We start from the raw sequence: 7,203 nt of genomic DNA, 5'->3' as shown, positions 1-7,203 counted from the left end.
TGTGGATTTAACTTATTTCTTCCAATGATCTTGTTTTTAAAATTCTAACTTTGAAGTGGAAATCTAGGTTTTCACCGTCAAAACGTAATTCCCACAGTTAATATTGACTCCAGAAGGGAGTTTAAGTTGTGCACCAATTCTCTGGTCTGTGTTAGGCTCAAAGAAATCTATAGAGCTATAATAACTTCATTGGTTTGCTATAAATGCAATGGGGCTGAGAGTGATAGATTTAAAAATTTCTCTAAACATTATTTCTTCATCCCCAAACCATTAGAATAACTCTATTGTGATGCATTTTAATATTTTACCAGTGGAGAAGTGGGAAAGATAGGTGGCCTGGGAAGTGAAAGTTAAAAGTATTAGTTGTTCAGTCGTGTCCCACTCTTTGCGACCCCGTGGACTGCAGCCCACCATGCTCCTTCATCTATGGGATTTCCCAGGCAAGAATACTGGAATGGGTTACTATTTCCTTTTCCAGGGGATCTTCCTGACTCAGGGATTGAATATGGGTCTCCCATGTTGCAGGCAGATTCTTTACCATCTGAGCCACCAGGGGTTGACGGCCTGAGAAGAGATTTGCCATTTGTTGAGGATTTTTGACCCAAGCTTATCTGAGGATGGAGTACAAGGTCAGAAGCTTGAGAAGTGAAGTCAACTGAGCTAGAGGCAAATACAAGAAAGCAATCACTTCTTAGTCCTAGAGAGCAGAACACTTGTGGTAATGCAAACAAAACATTGCAGTTCTTACACTTTTTCAAGAGAAGCTGGCATTTCTAATTTTTATGAGAAATTTCCTGATTTTCAAAGCACTGTTCAGTTAAATAAAGCTATTCTGCAGGCCAGATATGGTCAACGGATGCCACATTGTCATAGGCATTTATATATATATATATATATATATATATATATATATAAATTACTATTTCATATCATTCTAATGGGCTTCTCTGGTGGCTCAGATGGTAGAGCATCTGCCTGTAATGCAGGAGACCCAGGTTCAATACCTGGGTCAAGAAGATCCCCTGGAGAAGGAAATGGCTACCTACTCTAGTACTCTTGCCTGGAGAATTCTATGGACAGAGTAAACTGGTGGGATGCCGTCCATGGGGTCGCAAAGAGTCGTACACGACTGAGGGACTAACACTTCATGCTTCATATCATTCTAAGAGTGACACTAAAGTTTTATAAAAATGGAGAAAACCAAAGTTCTGAGTTTAATAAGCAATCCATTAGTTATTTGTCTAAAATTAACAAAAGAAAAAGCTGGGTTATAAGAATTATTTAACCAATTCTTGTAGCATGCCATTTCTCCCGCAAGTTCTCCAAACAGAAAGTATTTGAGTCACTTTAATGTCTTGTTTCTTCATAACTCAATCGTTTCTTCCCTTTTCTGTAAAAGTTTTGTTCTACATGATGATATTTTCTAACTAAAGCTAGGCATTTTGGTTAATAGCTCTAGTGTTTTCTCTTTAGGATTTTAAAAACACAATGTTAATATGGATTCAAGGATAGATTTATTTATTTTGAACTATCCTGTATTTTTCCACTGAGAGTGAACCTGTTGTTTTAGTAGTTTAGACTCATTAATCTTGGGGTGAGGAGGGACATAGCTGAAGTTTAGGGGTTTATTAGCCCAACAGTTCTAGATGTTAGTACACATCAGAATCAGCAGGCAGGCTTTTTAGAACAGATTGCTGACTCCACCCTGAAAGTTTCTGACTCTGTAGGATATGTGCTGTGCTTAGTCAATCAGTCATGTCCGACTCTTTGTGACCCCATGGACTGTAGCCCACCAAGCGCCTCTGTCCATGGGGATTCTCCAAGCAAGAATACTGGAGTGGCTTGCATGCCCTCCTCCATGGGATCTTCCCAACCCAGGGATTGAACCCAGGTCTCTCATTGCAGGCAGATTCTTTACTGTCTGAGCCAGCAGGGAAACCAATAGGATCTAGCTGGGGCTTAATAATGTGAATACCTAAGAAGTTTCCAGGTAATGCAGATAATTGTGGTCTGTAGATAGCACTTTGTAAAATACAGTTTAAAGGAATTGGCATATTTCAAGGCGTAACATTTTTAGAGTCAATAAGACTCTTCTTGCATTGTTGATAAGCTGAAGAAAGGGAGCATAATGAGAATTATTGCTCAGAAAATACCTTTGTCAGTGTCTGTATTCAACTAATTGATTATGATAAACTATTCTTTTAAAGAATGACTTTGAATATATTTTACGATTTATTTGTGGTTGCGCTGGGTCTCCTTCGCTATGTGGGCTTTCTCTAGTTGCAGCAAGTGGGGGACTACTCTTCATTGCGGTGTGCAGGCTTTGCACTGCAGTGGCTTCTCTTGTTGCAGAGCCCGGGCTCTAGGACATGCAGGCTTCAGCAGTTGCGGCTTTCAGGCTTCAGAGCACAGGCTCAATAGTTGTGGCACGTGGGCTTAGTTGTTCCATGGCACGTGGTATCTTCCTGGATCAGGGATCAAACTCATGTCTCCTGCATTGGTAGATGAATGCTTTACCACCAAGCCACCAGGGGAGCCCAAGATAAACTATTTTTGATAATTCTCATAAGAGCTAGACTTTCTATAATGCTTTCTTTGTGCCAAATTGGTCACTAAGTTCCCATCACTCATTAAATTATTATAAAAATCTTATTTTCATCATCCCTATTTTACAGATAAGGAAACTGAGACATAGAGAAGTAAACTAATTTGTCCTAATTGTACACGTTAGGAAATAATGGTGTTGGGGTTTAAGCTCAGATAATATGTGTCCCAAGCTCATGCCCTTAACGTCTGCACATACTACCTTTCAGGATGATGACTTCTCTCTGTCAGTCATCTCAGTCTGTCTTGGTTCATTCCATGAATTCAGTCCTACATCAGTTTAGGAAGAATAATATAAGTTAATATTTTCAAATATATCTTTATTAGACAGCCTATTGTTTAGCACTCTAATAAAAATTGTTGAATAAACCTGGTAAGACATGCTCAAAGCCAATTACATACGAGTGAATATCATCCGTCCCCATTACTTCACTGAATTGACTGGAAATGTGTTTGTGACTGGAAAATGAACATAGTTTTATGTTACAACCAGTGCAACAATGGTATAGTCTATTTTTGCAAAAAGCATCTTTGAAAAATAGGGTTCATCATCACATTAACATTCCTTATGGTAATACTCATTAAATGTGAGTTTTTAATACTGCCGTTTCCTCTCTTAACTGGTTTTTAGAGACTCTGTATGTATGTGCGTATATATGTGTATGTGTGCACACTTGTGTGTATAGTCTTATGTTTATCTTTAAATCTCACTTCATTTCTTTATCTTTCTCAAAGGCTTTCCTTTCTAATTTTTCCATAGATGTTACTAGAACACTAAGTTCATACAAGAATTAGACAAAAAATACTGCCTGGGTTTATTAGACTATCTATTCTGTCACATGATTATTTTAGCATTGTTTGAAGCACTCTTTTGGAGCCAGACATAATCACATTCTACAGTTCCTCACCTTGTTAACTGACAGAGCACTGTTCCTATTAGACAATTGATCCTGGGCAGATGAAGCCATTAAAAAAGCACTAATTAGCTAAAGAGGGAAGACAGTAATGCAGGCTGCCTCACTTCCTTTTATGCTTAAGGAATTTGATGTTCCAGACAAATAATAATTGATATGAAATCTGCCTTAATTGTGGTTTTTAACAGCCAGTATTATAATGACATACTGACAATTTCTGTCTAGCCTATTGTAGATTTCATTTAAGACACCAAGAACCACTGGGCAATCTTTTTAGTTGACCTGAATCTAGAAGGATACATTTTATAATGTTCCTGAAATCAAAACTCGACAGCTAGAAAGTTGTCTTGAGTTTGGGATAACTTTAGTAAGTACCTGAAAATATATGATAAGATTTCAATAGCTATTCCTTTCAGTTTTAACACTGTATGCCCTCATCAATACCTGGGTCACCTATTATCCAATCAACTATTAATTTAATTGTTTCAAGAGTAGATATAGACAGTTTCTCCTTAGTATGAAGCTATCGACAGAAGCAAACCATGACAAAAACACTAGCTTTCTTCTCCCAAAAGCTGTTTTCTTCAAAAGGCCTCCTTCTTTATCCTTTCTATAAAAGGTATACATAGAAAATGATGACATTTGCATGTCACAGTGGAGTCAAAGAAGAAGATGCCTGAGACAAGTGTAAATTGCCTAGGAGTTCTGGCCCCATGTGGCATCACAACAGCAAGGGGGTTTGTGTCTTGGCATCTTAGCATTTCTACTGCATTTCCTTCTGACACACTGAGGGGAAGCTCAGAAATAGTGTTTTCAGGAATAAGTGAAATTGACAGAATCACAAAATCTTCCCAACTTCACCAAAACCGACAAATAAACAATTACACTTCCTTTCCAAGACTTTATCAAACTAAAAATCTTCTGTAAAGCAGAGGAAACTGAACAGGGTGAATAGATAATTTATAGAGTGGAAGAAAATACTTACAAACTGTACATCTGATGTGGGGTCAATTTTAAAAATATGTAAGTAACTCACACAATTCAATGACAAAACACCTAATAATCAGACTAAAAGTAGGGTAAGAACTTGAGTCAGTATTTCTCCAAATAAGATATACAAATGGATAACGGGTTCACTAATCATCAGGAAAATGCAAATAAAACCTCAACGAGATATTACTGCACACTTGCCTAAATAGATATTATTGAAAAAAATCAAAGCAACAATAACAAGAAAACAGCATCCTAAGGCAGTCTTATTTTCTGTACATTTCTCTTCTATGTCATAGCATGTATTGATTTTGATACTAATCACATAATCAGTATCTATACAATATGAAAAATTCATAAATTTTAAAACATAATTAGTGATAGACGTCTTTATCAGTTACTTTGTTGTCAAATAATAAATTGAATATGTTTACATTTTCACAGTTCCAAAGTTATTATAAAATTTAAATCAAGAAATTTTTATTTAGTTTTTCAAGGTTCTTGCCTTTTATTTGAATACAGAATGCTAATGGAATAAACAGCATCCAAGAGAAATTGTATAGACTCAAAAGTTCACAAAAAGTTGCCCAGGACAAAAATTAATCTAAACTGAAAATACCAAGTTCTTCCTAGCCAAAGAATCTGGAGATAATTGGAATGCTTTTCAATGTGAGTTCAATCTAGGCCATTTAACTGACAATTAATGCAAACAAGAAACTTAGAGGAGATAAGTAAGCATCACAGAGGACATAAGAAGTGAATTGTTAAGCCCTAAAGAATCCTATTTATAAGAAAAAATGAGGTAATAAACAAAGAAGGGTGGTTTATTGGGCACGGATAAGGTTAATGTCACTTCTTGGGGTTAGTATTCATATATAACACTAAAAGCTAATTAGAAAAAGTTCAGTTTACCTTCCTTTGTTCATAATTAATATCAGTTTTTACTGATACAAGGGCTAGACAGAAGCTAGAGGTACAAAAAGGGTAACTTTGATCATTTTCCTTCTTCAGCCCTCCCTTTTACCTGAATCCCAGTGACAAATGGCTTGAGTCTGTGAAACTACTAGAAAGCTGCTACTGGTTCACTTGGCATTAATTTCTGAGGCCTTCTTCTGGTCTGATAGTGTTTGCAAAGTGTGATAAACTCAAAGAAGTTTAAACTAGGATCCATAAGGCTTGTGTTCAAATATCGGTCTCTTCTTTCATGAAGGCTAGAACAAGTTACTTAATCTCCTTGACTCTTATCATGATGGAGAATGAACCATAATCAATAAACATGCATTAAGCGCTATTGCTAGTCATTGTATTGTGTCCAGGTGTTAAGAGGTAAGTAGAACATGTTCCCTCAAGTTAGTTCAGTAGACAAATGATTTCACTAATGCATGACAAGGATTATTATACATATTCTAGGCAGAGAATGATTCTTAAAAATATATTATTTATTAAATAAGTAAAAATATAAATGAAATTATATCTGTAAAATAAGTCAACAGTTCGTCTTAACTGGCTCAACATATTTTAAATGATTACATTAAACACAGAATGAGTTACTTTTTTTTACCCATTCAACTTTCCTGAATTCATATTTGCCTTTGGCAACTGGTAATTTATTATTAAGGAACACTTATAAATTGTGAGTAAGATCTAATCTTTGCAAGATTACATTTTCTAATCTTTCTTTGAATTTTTCCCTATAGATTTATTAAAAATATTCAGATCCAGTTTTGCTTTTTTGATAGTACCCCATAAATTATTTGTTTCATCAACACAAAAAATGTAATAGAATTATCAGGAATAGTGTCAATTAATTAAGTCTAGTAGTTTTAACAGCATTAGTTTTTTGTGTAAGAAATATCATTGCATAGGTCAGAAAGTAAATGAAAGAGAATATTGGCAGAAATTGTATAGAAATATGTAGAATTCCTATGTGTTATGGCAGAACAAGTAAAAAAAGGAAAATGAAAAAAAAGAAACAAGTTGAGAGAAATCTTAAGTACATATAATCCTTTAGAAGAAACTAAAAGACAATAAGAACAAAAAAAATGCTGGCTTTAGAAAAGGCAGAGGAACCAGAGATCAAATTGCCCACATCTGTTGGATCATCGAAAAAGCAAGACAGTTCCAGAAAAACATCTACTTCTGCTTTATTGACTATGCCAAAGCCTTTGACTGTGTGGATCACAACGAACTCTGGAAAATTCTTAAAAGAGATGGAATACCAGACCACCTGACCTGACTCCTGAGAAATATGTATGCAGGTCAGGAAGCAACAGTTAGGACTGGACATGGAACAACAGACTGGTTCCAAGTAGGGAAAGGTGTACGTCATAGCTGTATATTGTCACCCTGCTTATTTAGCTTCTATGCCGAGTACATCATGAGAAATGCTGGGCTGGAAGAAGCACAAGCTGGAATCAGCACAAGCTGGAATCAAGATTGCTGGGAGAAATATCAATAACCTCAGATATGCAGATGACACCACCTTTATGGCAGAAAGTGAAGAAGAACTAAAGAACCTCTTGATGAAAATGAAACAGGAGAGTGAAAAAGTTGGCTTAAAACTCAACATTCAGAAAACGAAGATCACGGCATCTGGTCCCATCACTTGATGGAAAATAGATGGGGAAACAGTGGAAACAATGACAGACTTTATTTTTGGGGGCTCCAAAATTGCTGCAGATGGTGACTGCAGCCA

General features: G+C 36.0%; 1 non-coding gene across 1 annotated transcript; it reads left to right on the top strand.

Annotated features, from left to right (window-relative positions):
• The first annotated feature begins 943 nt into the window (after positions 1-943).
• TRNAY-GUA (transfer RNA tyrosine (anticodon GUA)) lies at positions 944-1,017 on the top strand. The gene has a single exon. It is a non-coding gene; the product is annotated as a tRNA-Tyr (tRNA).
• The last annotated feature ends 6,186 nt before the right edge of the window (positions 1,018-7,203 follow it).

The sequence above is a fragment of the Bos taurus genome, chromosome 14 (assembly GCF_002263795.3).
Source record: "Bos taurus isolate L1 Dominette 01449 registration number 42190680 breed Hereford chromosome 14, ARS-UCD2.0, whole genome shotgun sequence".
Taxonomy (NCBI): domain Eukaryota; kingdom Metazoa; phylum Chordata; class Mammalia; order Artiodactyla; family Bovidae; genus Bos; species Bos taurus.
This window is presented reverse-complemented; position numbering and strand designations above follow the sequence as displayed.